Here is a 19,478-nt window from a genome sequence, read left to right on the forward strand (position 1 = left end):
GGAGGGGACTAGGAGAATGCAAAGCTATATGCATGGAGTATACAATCATGATATGCAACCTAGCTAGCTCCATCCTATACCATATTGGGGGTATAAAATGGTATACATCAATGAAGGGGGTGTCCACAACCTGGGTCTGCTTTGAAGCGAGCTAGTCGCTCCGCACCCTCTCTGTGAAACTGAGCTTTGATCTCTGTCATCTCGCTCTGGTATAGGCGTGGTGTCCGAAAGCCAGGTGTCCTCTATCTCCTGCGAGCTCTGAGTGTCTCTGCTCTCTGGAGAGTAATTCCCTGGAGAGAGAGAGAGAGAGAGAGAGAGAGAGAGAGAGAGAGAGAGAGAGAGAGAGAGAGAGAGAGAGAGAGAGAGAGAGAGAGAGAGAGAGAGAGAGAGAGAAAGTGGTCAAAAACATGGTCAATTTCTTGCAAAAGCTCTGGGAAAATTTTAAAAATTTATTGGTAGTTTTTTGGATTTTGTTTTATTATTTTAGGGAATTTTTGAGCTTTTAAAAAAGGATTTTTGGGTAAAAATATTGATTTTGGAAGGGATGTGGGTGGGGCAAACCATGGAAAGTTGTAGTGAAGCTTGGGGTTTGCCATCTACTCCATCTTGAAGAGGTCCCAAGCCCCAGCGTCGGCGACGGTGGATGGGCAAGTAGGCGGAGCTGATCCTTAGGTGGCATGGTGCCTTACAATAGTGCTCCTAGATGTATGGCTTGAGAAGAAAAGGCAGGCGCCAGAGGGAGGCTGCTCTCCCATGAGTTTGGAGGTGATGGGGCGAGCAGTGGAGGAAGGTCGCTAGTAACCGCCATCATTTGTTGTCGATGGGGGTGTTAGCGCTTCCATGTGCTATGCTTGGTGTCCAAATAAGGCTGAAGGACATGGATGTCGAGGTAGTCTGTAACCCTGCTCTGATGGGGGATTCTTGGAGTTGTCGACGACTAAGAAGGATGTTGATGGCCTGCTCAAACTCCGTCTCAAACTCCGTTCGATCCAGGGGGTAATGCCAGTTGAGGGGGTGGAGAGGTGGGTTGATTTCTTCATTCTACTGTGGTGGTGGTAGGAGGATCTCACCTTCCTCCTCCAGAGGTGTGGGGGAAGGGAGGTTGGGAAGTGATTACGATGGGGGTGGAGGATTTGTTGATGGAGAGGGTACCGTGGTGGTGAGGGTGGTGGTAAAGAAAGGTGGGGGCCTTGCTGATGTTGAGGGTAGATCTTTCAGGTTGAGGGGGGGGGGGCCTAAATGGTAGATCTTTCAGGTTGAGGGGGAGGCCCAAATGGAAGTGGAGGGTGAGGGGTGAAGAGGTTGTTGGTGATGGAGGAGGAGTGGGGGATGTAGATGATGGTGAGGGGAAGAGGGAAAGGGTGGTGGTTCTTGGTGGTGGTGGTGGGGGTGGGGGAGGGTTGGAGCTGGTGCTGGGTTGAGATGGGGGAGGGGGTGGAGGTTGATAAGGAAGAGACGAGGGTGCTGGTTGATGGTTGAGGGGATGCCTTGGGTCAGTGCCTTCGTTATCACCGTCGTATTTTCGTCGTTCGAGGAGTTATTATCTGGGCACTTTGAATAGAAGAAATGGTGGGCATATTTAGCTTCTTGGGGGAGTAGTCACCGAGGGGGAAGGCCACATGGGAATCATCAAATTGGATGATCTGAGTGGCATGGATTACTTGGAGTTGGAGGTGGTACCTATGGTAGAGGATGAGGAGTCCCTGCTGGTGGGTGTAAGGGGGGGGCTCATAGCGGCAGAGGGACTTGTAGCTATGGCAACGCAGATGATCTCCCACCCCGGGTGATGAAGGAAGTGAAGGGCTTCGACGGTGTGCGAGAGGGAGGGAGGGTACGAGTATGGGCAGAGCTGCCAGGGATGGCGAGGCCAATGGTTTCATTAGTGGTAGGGTGCCCGCACCTGGAGAAGGTGGACCCAGTTGAGGAGGTTAGCTTGAAGGGGGTGGACAAGGAAGTCGAAGAGGGTGGCTAGTTTAGAGTAAGAGATTTGGCCCGGGAAGAAGAGGGTGGCAAGAAAGGAGATAGAGGCGGATGGGAGCTTGGTGAGGATGTAGAAAAAGTTGGCAGGGGAAATGGGTTCATTGAGGAAAATGTTGTGCTGGAGGAGGTTTAGGCGGATGGCTTGATAGTTGAGGTTAAGGATTTGGGTAAGGTTTTGGGGAGGGGTGGCAAGTTGGGGAGGTGTGTCCACCATCAGCGCATCAACTTTTCATTTGATGGTGCTGGGTATTGGTCCATAAGGGGTGGGTGGAGGTTAAAGAGTTCGGGCCTTGGCAGCTTGAGTTGTACATCCTTTTGGCGCAGGGTGCCCTCCGCAACTTCCTTGTACTGAGCACCATGGTCCCCCCATCTAGAGATGTACCTAGATGGATGTCGACGATGATGAAACTTTATATGGTGTGTGCGCATAGGATAGAGCCCAGTGAGATTTATAGGTGTTGTGCATGGGCGAGGGCAAAAGGTGTGCCCGTGGTCATAATCACCTAGTTCCTAATTACCTAGAGACTCTCTCTCTCTTTTTTTTGGTTAGCAAAGAGGGTTTTGTACTGAGGAGACCATTTGGCTAGATTTGTGAGCTGACCTTTGAGTGTATCTTTGAGTGATTGGATAAGCTCGGCCAGTTGTAGCATTGCCCCTTGGTTTGGTGAGACGAAGTCACGAGGCGGGGTGGAGTGTCGTGGATGAGCTTCATGGGTTAAAAGGGTTGGGAGAATTGAGATTTGGAGTGCCCATGGGTTGCGTGTGGGCAAGTCCAGAGGATTTTGTTGAGGAGGAGGGGACTTGCCTGCCTGTTGGTCGCTAAACCATCTTTGTTGATTGGACAGGTACTGGCGTGGTGGTGTGGTTTGGGCAAAGTGCTGGGGGGTATTGCTTGGGAGCCAAATGATGGAATTGTCATCATGGAAGCCTTGGGCTTCTAAGAGAAATTTGGGCACCCAACACTGACGAGTGATGAAGGTTCTTGGTTGGCGAGGCTTCCGGATTTTTTGTTGACAAGGCTTTGAGCTATGAGGTGGTTGTCGACACGCGGAGAAGAGGTTGTGGCTTGAGGAGCCCCATGTGTGTGTTGCCTTCATGGAAGCCTTGTGCTTTGAGAACATTGGTAGGCACCCAACGTTGTTGGCTTCATTGTGCTTGGGGTTGCCAAACTCGAGGTTGTGGGACCTTTTGTTGTGGCTTCTTGGGGAGTTGTGGTGGATGAGCACAAGCAACATGGTTGGGTAGCCAGAGGCAAGTGTTGCCTTCATAGTAGCCTTGTGCTCATAACAGGTGGTCGAGGACTAGCCAACATTGAAGCTCTATCTTAGGGTTGGTGTGTGTTGGCTTAGTTGCCTTTTTGCGCTTGGGTTTTAGAGATGGCCGTATGGGGATTCATAATTCTGTGTAGCCATCGTAGAATCCTTGAGCGGCATGAAGATTCTTTGGCACCCATCGTTGATTGTCATAATAAAGATATGAGGTCGGGGTGCTTGTAGTGTGGGTGGTCGAGGATGTAGAGTTGAGAGGCAATGTCGACGAAGAGGCTTGTTTGTCATTGGTGGGTGGTGTTGATAGTGGTCGATTGATCAGCTTCAGTCAGCTTAAGTCAGGCTTGGTGTGGGGGAATAGGGGAGACTGCCAGTGATGAGGAGGGGGCATGAGGTGGAAGGGCAGTAGGGGGTGAGGGTGTGTGTATGATTTCCTCTTGGGGACACAAGAGGACGGCGGCCTTTTTGCCATTGATTTCCATGGTGGCCATTTCTTCATGCCAATTTATTTGGTAGTAAGTGGCATCAATCCACTCCTTTCCAATGATAATCCAGCCTTGGAGTGCTGCTGCATCTATAACATGAAATCTGCACTCCAACTGGTTATTTCCAATAGATATTTTAGGAATGAAAGACCCAATACTCATAAAACGCATTTCATGTGAAATTTGAATACATGTGTTTTCTTTTGTTAGTGTGGGTTTTACAAGAGCTTTCAATGCCTCCAAGAATATGAGATTGGGCTGTACCATATGATGGATGTGGACTTGCTACCATTGTAGACCATTCTTGGTCAGAAGTCCAATCCATATTTGTGGTGGGTTGAGTTCTAGAGGTAGTTCAGGGGCAGTGGAAGACTTACTAGTTATTGTGGGGGGTGAGGGAGTACCCTTTGTGGAAGCAGTTGGTGGGAGAAGAAGATCAGAGTCGATGCACTCCTTGTTCTAGAGGAGCATTGTTACGTTGCGCCCTCGGAAGCTTGAGGGTAGTTGCGTTATCAGTGGAGTTGATTGTAATTGTAACATTCTAGACCCAGCTTCCTCCGAGGATGGCTACTTCTTTTGTATCACCTATGGGAACCACATAGAACTTACAAGCCAATGGGTTAGACAGTATGTATAGTTTGTGTAAAAGACCCAAGGCTTTGTATGCGTTGTCTACTAGGCAATTGAAATTTGGCATGGGTAGTTTTAAGAGAGGGTTTGCCCAAAGAGATCTACGTTTCCCATGGCAAAAGATTATGGCTAGCTATGGGAGACAACAAGGCATGTTTTCTTTGCATGTTTCTACCAAAGGGGAAATCTATCCAGACTGGAAGAGTGGTTGTTTGAGGTTGTGTGGAGCTACACTTATACTCAGGGTGTTAAGCAAGGCAATGACCTTGTAGGGTTCATGAATGATCTGGCCATTTGGGAGCACAAATTGTGTGTACTGAGTTTGCAACCTGGGAGGGTTTCAAGTGTAGTAAGTACTTGAAGCCAATCGTGGTCGACTTCATCCACTATTGAAGCCAATCGTGGTCGACTTCATCACTATTGATAAGCGACCGTGCATGGCACCCACGCATCATCAAGGGCTTGATGATAAGCCTCGAATCAAGGGCTTGATGACAAGCCTCACAAACTAAGAGATCATTAGACTTGGTGGTAGTTTAGAGTCTTCAGCAGCAAACAGGAGATTTGGCCATAGGATGTGAGTGCTAGGTATATAAATTTACCTTAAGCATTTGAGACTATTTGCGGAGGTAGACATGATGCAAATCCCATTCATGGATTAGTTGGGTTTGTCTCATGGAAGGGTCAACCTAAGATAAAATCATAGGTGGCATTACGAAAGTACATGACCACAAATGTGAGGTGGAATGTCATGTCACATACTTTGACCTTGAGGTCATGCACTAGGCCCATGGGTTTTGTATAGTTCTCGTCTGCAACTGTGATCACCAATTTGGTGGGATCAAGGTGTGGTTGGCTCCAATTTTCCCAACATGTTTGTGTGAGGATGCTTACACCACCAGCACCTCCATCTAGGATGCCTTTGACCACATGTCCATTATAGGAAAGGGGCAATGTTGCACTTGTGTCACCACCTTCAAAGTATTGTCCCAGTGCATTGACGCGAATTGTTGGTGCACCTTTGGGTCGTGGGTGGTGGTGATGGAGTAAGTTTGGATGATGGGGCTTAAATTCATCCGAGCAATCTAGATCTTCATCATCCACATAAGCTCTAGTTTGTGTTCCATCCAATCCCGAAGGTCATTCCATAAATTTGGACTACCTTTTAACAAGGTTCCAATGGGCATTTGGATTTGGGAGAAAAGGAAGGCAGAGAGGTCGGCCATGTCGCGTTGATGGAGTAGGGGCTTCTTGAGGGGCGGGGCCTTGAACATAGGGTGAACCAGCAATAGTATATAAAAGTTCATTTTGGTCTTTATTTGACAGGTGTGGAGTTCGAGAAGTAGTTGCAGTAGGAGGATAAAATACCTCAAACAACAAATTTGGTGTGCGAACCTCGTGAGTCTCTGTCAGACTCTGTGTCACTATTCGCATTGAGTTGTTTGATGTGGACGTGTGAGCTTGGCCATTTGTTGAATAGGCATAGGAGGATGAGGAGGCGCATGGGGGGGAAATCGTCATTTGTCAACATCATGTTGGAAAATGGATCTTACTCAGTCTACAGCGGTTGCGGGGGCTCCTGCCTGACATAGTGCAGAAGTTCAAGTTTAATGGGGGATGGCGCGCACTCAAGCACGGGGTCAAAGGTCACGAAAATAGATGGTGGTTCAAGTTGAGCCTGCTATTTCTCTACCAGCGCCGCTTGGGTCCCCTGAAGACGTTGCTTCTCACAAGGATGACATTGGGATATTTGCCCAGCCGTTTTTCCTGTTTGGTGAGTTGTTGTTGGGTTGCAGGGGGAGTGGCAGTTCGGCACGATCATCGCTAACCTGATCGGTCATCACTATGGCCCAACGTTCTTAGAGCATTGTTTCTTTTGGGATGTGGCTTTCTTTAGCTTGAACTGCAACCATGTGACAACATTCAATGGGATAGTGGATATCTTCCCATGCTGAATGCTCAACACATTGAGGGATGGCATGCCTTTGACTGTGGAATTAGAAACTGATTACAAAGGGCAATCCTTATAGTAATGGTCAATTCCACAGCCATGACATTGTGGTTGCATTGGCAGATGTTTCTTTTTTGAGGGTAGAGTCCACCACTCTATGGGGTTTATGGTGGCAGAGGAAACACAAAAGAGGTGGTTTCCCTACCGGGTGCACCTATAGTGTGTACAAATGGTTTAGGGTCCATGTGAGGCACCGATAGAGGGAGGTCAGATGTTAGGGGTGTCTCGGGGATGGTAGATCGCATGGGCTCCACAGGTTTAGCAATGGACCTAGTTGGGATCTTTCCATAAGCAATGGGTTTGCCTGGAGAGACAATGGTTAGGATGGAAAGATTGGTACTGGAGAGGGGCATGATGGCACGTTATGTGAGTAGTTGGTTTGGGGTGGTGCCATCAGCAAGGCTTGGGGCCTGGGAGGAGAGGAAGGTAACATTAAAAATGAGCTTTGGGTTGTTATTGGCACGGTGGCCAATTGCATGGAATAGCTTTCTTGCATGTTGTCATTGAGAAAGATCGCCCATTTGTAGGCCTGATCAAAGGTGGAGGGGTCCTTGACCTACGTGTAGTCGCGTGAAGCCTTGGATTGTGCAAGCCCAAGAGGAAACAGTCCATTAATTGCTTATCACTCAATTTTTCCCTCTCTTTTTGCAATGCGAATCAAGGTACTTGATGTGTGCGATGTAGTCACGTAATGTTTCCTCTAGTTTTGTTCCAATTGGAACTGGTCCATTAATTGCTTATCACTCAATTTTTCCTTCTCTTTGCAATGCGAATCAAGGTACTTGATGTGTGCAATGTAGTCGCATAATGTTTCCTCTGGTTTTTGTTCCAATTGGCTCCATTTGGGCCCGTAGGGTGCAAATCCGAGAATGAAGGCCTCTCTCACCGCTTTGAAAGCACTTTTGTGCAAAGGGTCCAAGGATTGGAACCATTGCACAGCCTTGCCTTCAAGGCTGAGTCCAAGTAGATGGACTTTGGTTGCATCATTGGCGAAGATTTCAAATGCCTGATAGATTTGGTTAAAGACCTCATCGATGTGGAATATGAGGTCTCCAACTCCGTGGAATTTTGGCAGAAGTTTGAAAATTTTTGCCCACATAGGTTTTGTATGTGATGCTTGTGGGTGGAAGTGTTGTGACACTCCCCTTCCTAGAGCTTGTGCTAAGCTTGGAATGTCAAGTTGTGGCATAAGGGGAGGTGTTGCAAGGGTGGGGGGTGGGAATAGATCCGTGGTGTGGATAGAGAAGAGGGTACATAAATGTGCTTGGGGTATCTATTCACGTTGGGGTGCATGTATAAAGGGGCCCCCACTAGGTGAGGGCTCTTCAAAGATTGTTTCACCCTCCCAGCCAAGCATGTGTGGCATGGCGACCACATGTGAATGAGCAATTGAGGTAGGGGTGCTGCTGAACAGAAAGGAGGCATTGGGGGCATGCGACCATGATTGAAAGGTATCCATGGTGTGCGGAGAAGCTTGAAGAAGCTTCAATGATGGTGCGCACGGCACAGGCCCAAAATAGGAGTTTTAGCTCAGTTTTGTCTTACGCGTAACACGTCCTTAAGGTAAAAAACGGTCTTTTGAAGTGTTTTATGCATGTAAAGATGACCGTATTGAGTCAGGGAGGTAGACCAAAAACACCTCTAAAGATTTAGAAATTTGGAAATTTTTTATTTTTTTAAAAAAAATTTAAAAATAAAAAATTTGGGGGTTTGGTATGGCCGTACGCTCACAAGCGAATGCCCGTGGCTTTAGGTTAGAAGAGTCGTGGCAAGTATGGAACGGTCGTTTGATTTTTTTTTTGGGGTACGGTCGTATGTTCTCATAAGTGAACGCCCGTGGCTTTAGGTTGTTGGAACGACTATGGCAAGTGTCGATCGTTGGATTTTTTTTTAAAAGTTTTTTTGTTGGTACAACTGTACACTCACAAGCGAACGCCAGTGGCTTTAGGTTGGAATGATCATAGCAAGTGTGAAACGGCCATTCAATTTTTTAAAAAAAAATTTAAAAGTTTTTTTTTGGTACGGTCGTACGCTCACGCCTGTGGCTTTAGGTTGGATTGGCCACGGCAAGTGTGGAACGATCGTTGAATTTTTTAATTAAAAAAAAAGTTTTTTTGGTATGGCTGCACGCTCACAAGTGAACGCCTGTGGCTTTAGGTTGGAACGACCATAGCAAATGTGGAACTGCCCTGGCAAGTTGGAATTTGAATTTGAAATTTAGAATTAGAATTAGAATTTCAAATTGGAGGAAAGTGAGTGGGAGACAACTAAGACCCCCTCATTAATGCTAGTAGGTGGAAAAGGGCTAAATTTAGAGGCTATCTCTAAATTAGTGGATTTCGACTAATTTAAAGGCACTCTAGCTTAACTAAAGATTAATTCTCTTAATCTCATTGTTAATCACTCCTTAACCCTTTTCTTTGCCCTCAAATTACTCCTAATTGGTAAGGAGTTTAAGTATGAGGATTTGATAGGTGGATTAGCAATGTTTATGCTAATCCAAAGATGTGATAAGCCCAAAATAACTTCACTAATTAGGTCACTAATGAATCCACTCAAAAGAGGAAAAATTAGATAAAAGAGACAAAATTAGTGCTAATTCTTGCTAATTAGGGGGCCTAATCAGAGTGAACTAAGCATATATTTGAGTCAAGGCAAGTGTTTAGAACACTAATGCCACTCCAATTAGTCTAATTGCAAGAAATTAGGCTCAATTTTTTAGTTTTTGCTATCTTTAAGTTCACTAATCACACTAACTAGTGGGTTAGTGATAATTAGTGAAAATTAAGAGAGAGTTTATGGTTTTTTTGGTTTTTTATTTGATTAGTGTTTTATCTAGTAATGCTAACCTACTTACGCAAAAGAATTAAGAAATAAAAATAAGATTAAGCTAAAAATTAACAAAAAGAGTCTAGGTTTAAGCAAAACCCCTCTTGATTAGGCTCTCTAATCACCTAAATCACAAGGTTTTTGACTCAAACACGTGTTCATCCTACTTTAAACACAAAGCTATACATGAATCTTAACAAAAATATAAAAAAAAAACCAAACAAAACATCAAAATACAACAAAAAGTAAAAAAATTGCATGCCAAAGAGCCTACTTGTTGGCGTCAGGCTATGGGGCCTCCATCGGATTCGAATCAAAGATGGTGTAGACAAGTAGCAGATGGTGCTCCTTGGCAATGGTGCCAAAAATGCTAAGGAAAGCCTACCCTAACCATGTTGTATGAAGTTGCCTATCTGCCAAGCTCGAGCATGGCTCAGAGCTCCACCGTAACCGCTCGTCTCACCGACGTCCTCCCGCACTCATCACATCGAGGTTGTTGCACTAATCCAACGGGTGATGCAAGATCTCTCATGAAGATCATGTGGGATCTTCGTGGAAGAGGAGCGCGTTGGTTAGCCTAATCTCTCTCTCTCTCTCTGCAAGTGGGAGAAACAAGTGATTATCACTCCCAAACCCAAACCCTAATAAGCACACCACACATGCTAGATTAGAGTTGCAAGAGGGAAAGAGAGAATACTCCACTTCTATTGCAAAAATGGGAGAATGAGTTACAAATAAGAGAAATTGGCTTTTATAGTTCCAAGCCTTTTCCCACTAGGCTGCCCTGACAGTAAGTGAGCTAGGGCGCCCAAAACATAGTTACGAGGCCTTTCTCTATGGTTTGGCCATTTGACCAAGATCCTCTTGTCTGTCCTTTGAAGCTTAATACTTGGGAGTGTCTTTAGGGCGTTTCCCTCATCAAATGATGAGATTTACAATATAGCACGGGTGCCCATTACATAAGTGTGCGGACATAGTTGTCACAAGAATGTGTTAACCAATATGTGGTTAACAGGAGCTCCTCTTGGGTCTACTACTGTTGGTTGGCTTTCAGAATCAGCATTTGTTGCTGTGTAGCCCCGTGACCTACTCCTGTTGCCTGTGCATGTAATCTCTCATTTGGTTCATAAGCTCTCGAGTGAGGCTGGAAAAGCCTTGGGCATAATTGGGCACCACGCTGTGGGTGGTGTAGATACGTAAGCTTCCTTGGAGTGGAAGTTGCCTACATGGGCCCATCGCAAAGTTTCCATGGTGTTCCACTAGGAGGAGGAGATGGGGGAGGAAGTGCCTTCTTTGGAGAAGGGAGGGGTTGGAGAGGACACATGAGGAGGGGGGTTTCATAGAGGTTTTGCTTGAAGAATTGGGTTGTGCACCATAGCTTCTTCTCTTCTACGGCTCTTGAGTAGGCTTTAGAATCCTGGGCCTCTGTGTTTGTGCCACTAATGGCTTGGTGATGGGTAGGCTTTTGTTGCTAGGTATTAGGGTGATGGCGTTTGGGGGATGGAGAGGTTGGGGATAGGCGGGGTGGAGGTAGAGGTGTGGGAATAGAGTTGGCACAAGCCTCAAGTAGGACGAGGCAGGAAGTTTTGTCCAGTCTGCAGCGTGGTATAAAACTTTGGTGAGAGGAGCAAGGCTGCCACAAGCTTGCCCTATGGGTTTGCGTAGACCGGCATGGAGCTTCTTATGTAAATACTTGGCCTAGTTCACCTGTACTCCTTGGTGGACATGGGTGAGGGTAGAGAGGTGGCATCGATTGAAGTGATCGGTCCAACGGGAGGGTGGTGAGGAGGAAGTATAGGGTGCGAGCTGGCATGACAATCTCCTGCTAGGATATATTCTGCCACGCAACCCTATCCTTTGTAGTGGATCCCTGGTAAGTGCTGCGAACATGGCGCATTACATTGGTTACTCGAATGTATGGTTGCTCCATGTGCGGGAGATGGAGCACCTCCCAAACAAGGTATAGACTAAGGTGGATTGTATGGGGGTGGCCCTTGTTGTCCAACACCTGCCCTGTAGCCTCATTGGAATCATAGGTTTATATATAAGCAATTGAGGAGGTCCAAGCCCCAGGGTTCCAAGGTGGGCAACAGGACGCCAAGCCCTATCTTTTCTAGGCGGGCCACTATTGTTTGCAGGATCCATGATTGCTCTATAGCACGGCCTTGTGTAGCATAGGAGCTTGTGCTCCACCTTATGGTTGTTCTTCTCACTCATGAGGCTATGGACGGTATGGCTATTGACCTGGCGCATTAGGTTCTCACACCCAGGTGAGATAGCTGGGTGGGGTGCTTTCTGTACTCCTCAAAATGGCCCCCATGTAGGCACTTCTTCTTCTGGGGTGTATGGGGGAGGACCTCATAGGATGAGTCGGAGTGTGCGGCCATGTTTCTTAGAGTAGAAGGTTGGTGGACAAGTGTGAGAGCTTGGGGGGAGAGATTACCTTGGACTGCAGAGGAACGCCAAAAATTTCAAGAAGAGCTTCAAAATTTTACAAAGGCCATGGTTGATACATGGGGTGATACCAACATTACACATTACATGGTACTCATCAATTTGAAATGATTATGGGTAATAGCTTCTAAATTGGTCTTGTTTTCTTCTACAACACATTTTGTATGCTCATGGTTGCATACTTCATGGTAAACATGGCAAACATGTAGAGTTTCTTTCTACTCATCTCATCAATTTGAAATGATTATGGGTAATAGCTTTTGAATTGGTCTTGTTTTCTTTTGTAGCACATTTTGTATGCTCATGGTGCATACTTCATGAATGAGTATGGTTCTCTTGACATATGGAGCACCCAAGGAATGGAAAAATCTCACTATTGAGCTAGAGGAGTATATTTCAAAAACACCCGACATGGAGGAGGGAAGACTCCTACCTCAAGGAAATGTTCAACTGGTTTTATAGATATACTTTTGGGCAAAAACTCTCCATGGAAAAGGCCCATATGAGTGATTTAGCAAAGGCAACACAAAATCAAGCCGAAATGTGGAGATCACTGAAGCGAAAAGCTGGCACAGGACCAACACGTCATGCGGCATGGAGATCTTCAAGAAGACGAGAAGGAAGAATCTGGATTTAGTGTAACAAAATTTTATATACCAAACTAATAAGAACATGCCATAACAAGTAGACAATATTTTGAAAAAAGTTATAAACATTTTTGCTTAATACAGACTTGCAATTAGAACTTAATCGCATCATTTCATTACATAAAAGATATAACAAAATATTTACAAAAGATAATTAATTTCTCTTGAGTCTCTTCTCTACTTCTTTATCTTCCTCTTCAGTAGGCATTTTTCCTCTATATAGCGCAAAAACTTCTTTTACAACGACTATAATCCTTGAGTGCATTTACATCTTTTAGTCTAACACCTAGAGCATAGTTAGCATAGCAGAGGAAGTATCCAATTTTGGAAGGCCAAAATCCTATACTGTATCCAAAGATACAAATGGCATAACACTTCTCTATAACATGACCTTATGTGTATTATAAGGGATAAAACAATATCCCATATATCTAGATAGTGCCTTGAGCATAAGAAGTGGAATTTCAGCATCACTAGAATATTTGCTGTGGTAGACAATAAATATTTCTTTGTCAATATATGGGATGTAGTGTGCAAGAGACAGCATCTTGGCCCAACTCTTGCACGGGTAGCACCTCCACGTCCAAGGAAACCATCAGCATCATCAAGCTCTATCTGCATTGACAAAGAACTTGGCTTTCACATAAACTCACTCACTCAAGAACAAATAAATTACCTTCTTGTTCTCATCCTCTTTCAACTTGGATGAATACTAAAAGTTGATGTCATCGTCTTCATTTCCTTGATCAAGCTCAGGCAAGGGCTCTCTTCCCATTTCAGTAATTCCCAACTCCTCTTGAAGACTTTGAAATTCTAGCCCTGTGGGAAGAGAAGATTCAGCCTCCTTGGCTTTGTCAAAGCACAATGACATGGCTCTAGGGGATTCAAGGAAGTTCTCTGTCACCTCGATGTCCAACTTTAGAAACTCCTCTTTATGTTTATTCTCCACATCGAGTATACCTTTGGCAGCTTCATAACCATCTGCTATAGTTGCGAGGCAATAATCCTCCCTTAAATTATAAAGCTTTTGTACGTGGGAGAGAAGGATACAATTCTTGCCATTTATAAGAAAGGAGGGTAGCCCAGGGATGACGAAGTTTGATTTTAAGCGCTCTCCATGCATAGATGATCCCTCATCAATAATAGTGGATGCCTTAAACTCTGCCACATCAAACCATGTGCTTAGAAGGCACTCCTCATCACCAGAAACTAGACCCATAACCTCATCTTTAGATTCAATCTCTGTGACAAATGGTGCTTTATGAAACCTTTTGACCCTTCTGAACTTCCATCCTTTGTGTACTCCTCTTTGTCTGTGAAGAAATAGATAAGCAATAAACCCAAAGTACCTTGCACTTTTTCTTGTGCAGAGGGTAGCTGTCAATATAAGTCTTTATCCTCTTATCTTCTCAATAGGTATCCCACCTTCTTGACATGCTTTTCTTTTCAGATGAGGAGAGGGCAAAGCTGGAATGTGATGATTCCTCATTTATAATTTCTGTACTTACCAATGTACTATATGCCTCCCACTCTTCCTCTAAAATAGAGTTTGCCAAGTCCTTAATAATATGTTTCAAACTAAAGGGCGCATTGAATATTGTCTCAATATCTGGAAGACATTCATCGTGCCCAACTCTCCTTAACAAATCGAATAGATTTTAATTGGCACTAGGCTCGTCTCTTATCTCTTCAAATGTATCTAAATCTTCTAGAGGATCATAACAATGAGCCCCTTGTTTTGCTACTACATGCTTGAATTGACTTCCACGGTACGAGGGAAGGGGGACCGAAAGGCAACTTAAATAGGTTATCGTGCGGTGAATTGACTACACAGCACGAGGGAAGGGGGACCGAAAGGAACCAAAAATGGTTATCGTGTGTTGAATTGAGGGAAGGGGGACTGAAAGAGTGAATTGACTTCCCACGAGAGAAGGGGGACCGAAAGGAACCGAAAACAGTTATCCTGTGTTGAATTGACTTCCCATGGCACGAGGGAAGGGGGATCGTGCGGTGAATTGACTTCCATGGTGCGAGGGAAGGGGGACCTAAAGAGTCGCACAGTGAATGGAAAAAATATGAAATTTCAATAGGGCATGAGCATATATAGACATTTTTAGGGATGATGTCATCAGTGTATGACCAACATGTAGGGCTTATGTCATCAGTGTATGACCAACGTGTAGGGCTTATGTCATCAAAGTGTACGCCAAATCGCCACGTGTAGGGTTAACGTCTCATCAAAGTGTACACCAAATGGCCATGTGTAGGGCTTACATCATCAAAGTTTACATCTAAACTCCATGTATAGGGCTGACATCATCAAACTATACATCGAATTGCCACATGTAGGGCTTACATCATCTTTGTCTCATGATGATATCACACTCTATAAAAAGGAGAAAATATTCATTTTTTTGTTGGGTTCCATTGACGGTGCGAGCACCATCTTTCCGCATTGTTGAATTTAGCTTATCGCTCTGTGGATGACGATAGATGGTTTTTCCTCTATCGCTCGGTGGGCGATAGACACTGAGCATAACAATGAGCCCCTTGTTGCTGCTACCAGCATGATATAGACCATCGTCTTAAATTGGTTTTGCACTATCACTTCGTGGACGATAAGTAGTTGGTTTTTCCTCCTCACTCGGTCACTCATTCTGTAGTGATGGTGCGATATAGATCATCGTCTTAAATTGGTTTTTCATGGCATGGCTCGTATATGAAGTAGACCGTGAGGATGGTGTACCCCCTGATCCCTCCCTTCCAAAATAGCAAGATCCAGAACCTCAAACTCAAGCTCAGGGGAAACAACATCTAAGAAACCATTAGAGAAGAAACAACCAGTAAAGGGAAGAACTAATATATCCAAGGCTAGAACTTTCCTTCAAAAACAAAGGAGATTGTTTGAGGCGATAAGGCAAGAACAAGAGTCTATGCATCTTCTCATCCCTAGGGCACCATTTCTAAGAATTGTAAGAAAGGTAAGTGACAGTATCAAAGGGCAGAGACACTATAGATGGCAAAGCAGTGCAGTGGCATGTATATAAGAAGCTTGTGAAGACTTCCTTATAGACTTTATGAATGATAGCTTCATATGTGTTGCCCATGCAAGAAGAGTCACTTTGATGGGGACAGAGACATGACACTTGTAAGCAGGGTGAGGAACACGTTTGACAAATTTCTTCATCCCTTGCCAAGGAGGGATAGGAAAGCCTTTGAGATCCTCACAATTCCCCCAACATTGAAAAGGAAATAAAAAGCAGAGAATGTAAAAGTAGAAGAAGTCACTTCCCCTAGTCCTCCCAAAAAGAAAAGAAAGTTGGTTTAGGAAATTGAAGCCAGTCAACAAGAGTTTTGAGGAGGAGGAGGAGAAGGAAAAGGAGAATATCTCACATGTGCATGATAGCTTAGAGACCCTAGTGCAGTTGGAGAAAGCCAATTCTGAGAGGCTTTCCCAAATAACAGGGCAACTTATTCGCAATGTTGGCACAATGGAGGAAGAGTACCTCGGGGACATTTACATGCTTGTAGTAGAGAAGGATAGGAAGATCAATGACAATGTTGTTCTCATGTGTTTAAGGTATGAATACAATGTTCTCATGTGTTTAATGTATGAATATTCTCTATTTTGTTTATTTTTCCTTTTGTTTATAAACTCTTGCAAGGCACTTATGAAGGAATTGCTTCCAAATCAAGCCAATGAGATATACATTTGTGATCCCTTATTTTTGCCAGCACTGATAGATATGAAGAAGAAGACCTCTGAGCTTGCATCCTATTTCAAGCCCAATGAAAAATAGCAACAATTGTTTTGTTGTTTTGTCATATGTAGAGAGGTTCGTCTTTAACAACAAATGCTTCTTATGTGTTTACTATATGACATATGTGTTTCTTTTAAGGATATTCACTTTCTTAAATATTTCTTTTACTTTTTTCCAGTGGAAACTAGAGTGCTTGTGTTATCAATATTCTGAGAAGAAGTGTTATTTTTATAAATAGCCTGATTGCCATGCATGGGCAGATTAAATTGTAAGTAGTTCTCTTAATAATTTGAATATTGTTCTTCTTCTTACTAATTTTCATACTTTATTTATCCTTGCTTTTTTGTATATAACTAGATATAATTTAATTTTTAATAGGGCATGTAAGAGAGCTATTGAAGACGAATATCCAAATTTGAAAAAGGAGACATAGTATAAGTTTCTAAATCAACCAATTGCTTTACAGAAGTATTCTACCTCATGTGGATGGCATGTTATTGCCAATGTGTGGAAATTTCTTTTGTCTAAGCATACCGAGATTGATAGCAGTGTAGGTTATGTCAAACTAAACCCACTATTTTTCTTTAAATCTTTACCCAATTTTCAACTTATATTCTATAGTTCCACGTTCTTAAATCTGAGAAATTTTCTTAATTTGGCAGACTCTTGGAACTCCTGAGCTGAGCTTTGGATGTGGAGTGTTCATGCAAGAGAAATCTATATTATTTTAAATAATTCAGTTACTCCTAAAGATCCAAACTCTCCATCCCAAGTCAAGCCTCTCCATCTAAGAAGAAGAAGAAAATGCATGCACAATCACTAAAGCATTTTATGTTTAAGCAAGGAACTCTACATAAAGAAACCACGGGTGCTCCTCAACAACAAGGCACTCCTAAAAGAGGTACTAAACCAAGAAGTACCTCAAAGAAAAGTGGTTTGTGTTAAGAAGCCACATGAGGGTCCTTAAGTAGGTGCCAGAAGGGTGTTGGCAAGAAAGCTAAGAAGGAACTCAAGTTTGCTGGAAAGAATAACCAGAAGCAGTCAAAGGAAAAGAACGGCATGGAGACAAAGGAAAAGAAGGACATGGAGACAAAGGAAAAGGACATGGAGACAAATCCAGAGGGGATGGAGACAAAACTAGAGGAGAAAAAATAGAAAGCTTCATTTCTCCCTATTTATCATTGTAAATATTTGTAAATTTTCTTCTAATTTTGTCATCTTTTTTGTAAAGATTGAGAAATGCTCTTTTCATTTTATCATATTTTGTACTCTAAACACATTTGATATTTAGACCTTAAATTTATCAAGGTAGGAACATGTTTTGTAATGGGCTGGCTATGGTTTTGAGATATTGTGCCACAATTTCCTTCAAATGTCATTTTATGACTCGAGTACATCTCTAAAAGAAAAATATTAGAACTCTAAAAGGACTTTATAAAAAACTCTAAAGGCATAGCAATCACAAGACAAAAAATTTCATTAATGAATTACATAAGTAAATTTACAAAATTAGTTTGAGTGGAGCCCAAGAGTCAAAGGAAAATATTATAATTCTAAACGGACTTCATAAACAAACTCCAAAGCTTTCTTATTAAGTCATGCTTATACCATCAAATTCCCAATCAACATCTACCAACGTCTTCGACTCCATTCTCATTCGAATCTTTCTATTCTTCATCTTTTGAACTGTGCCCTACTTATATCCTCACTTTCCACCACGATATTAAGGTGCTCCCTAATATTTAGGAGGCTCCAATGCTTGCTTGCACTTACAATTTCTACCACACCATTGGGTAACCTAATGCATATGTCAAGAGGCAAGACAACTTGTTCATCCACTTGCAATGGAACCCAACTACTGTTTTTCTTCATCCACCGTTCGTAATAAAAGTGGATGTATAAGGTAGCACGAGCTTTAAGATACCGAAATGCAACACTGGACTCTACTGTATTGCACTTGAGTGTATCATCATTATGCTGCCCTCCTACAATGTTCCACTTCTCTCCAAGCAAGGCAACCATGTCATCACCTAGTACTTTCTTACACACAAACATGGTAGGTGTTTGGAGAGAAAGTAAATTGATTGAACATCTTACCAAAAAGATGCATTGGGCATACCTAGCTGAAACCCACAGATCAAGATGACTTTGCAAACTTCAAAGATCCTTGTATGTCACAAAGAATATTTTATTTCATGATCATAACCGGACGTCCATGCATCAGGGGTTGGCCATTCAATAGAAGTGAGGGGAGGAGATGTGATGATCTCTAGCTTACCAAACCCACCACATCATGCATTAGCACCACATAGGAGTGCCGATAAAAGAAGATCTTTTCCTCAATAAGGTCTGCACAGGTTTTACAAGAAACAGTGCCTCACCAATGTTTGCATGGAGTGCTTGAAATGTTCAAGTAAGGCTTTGTAATGGTTGCTTCTCTGTCAATTTGGAAGGAAAAATATCTGCAACCCAAAAATAAGATCATTAAACATGAAATATGTAGCTATCGTAATATCACATGCCTCCTTCCTTCCCTATGATACTTACAATTGCATGGGAATTGAGTTTGTTGGTGAAGATGGATGTCTCGTGCCGTGTACACATGTTGTAGTGTTTTTTAAGGTGGCAGCTGGGCAAAGCGCATGGCTAAGCCTATAGGTAGGCCTAGAATTTGAAGGGCACCCCTACTTTTTCTTTTGAAGGGTTTTTGTTTAACTAGCTTTTTTTATGAAGAGATTGGAAGGGCATATAACTAAATTTCTCAAAACCCTTCCCTTTTTTTGAAGGGAAATTATGTTTTCGTGTGAAGGTTTAAACCCACTCTCCTATTAAGAGACTGAGGTTATGTAAAAGGGGAGAAGGGTGTGTGTGTGAATGGACTTATGGTCCACTAGCTCACCTATTTAAAGGTGGAGCTAGAAGGCATTTTATGAGCATGAAGCTTAGTTGTATTTTGAGCAACTTAATAAGCAAGATCTTTTCTTGTATTTTGTGAGTCTCTCTCCTCCACATATTTGATCTAGCATGAGCACCACGAAAATCTAACATGGTATCAAAGCTTGGCAAGATTAGGTCAATTTTATTCCCTTTTTTTTGTGGAGCTGAACCTCCTGCCAGTGGAGGAGCTCTAGCATCTCGTGGAGGCAAGAACTCGGCAAGCTCTCATCTAAGAAAGTGTAGAGGAGGTCTGGGCACTCAGTTTTGTTTAATCAATTGACGGATTACTCCTCTCTCAGCTACGGCATTGCACACTGAGCAAATCGGCACTGTTTTTCTGCACAGCTGTGCTGTCATACAGCCATTTGCCGTCTGTAGGCGATTATAGGCTATGTGGGCTTAGGGTTTTTGAAGCCTATAGCCTCAAGTATCTACAGCTCAAATCTCAGCCCCAATGGCTGCTCCACGCGTGCGCT

The sequence above is a fragment of the Cibotium barometz genome, chromosome 45, assembly GCF_041138505.1.
Source record: "Cibotium barometz isolate CiBa-2024 chromosome 45, ASM4113850v1, whole genome shotgun sequence".
In the NCBI taxonomy this organism is placed as follows: Eukaryota; Viridiplantae; Streptophyta; class Polypodiopsida; order Cyatheales; family Cibotiaceae; genus Cibotium; species Cibotium barometz.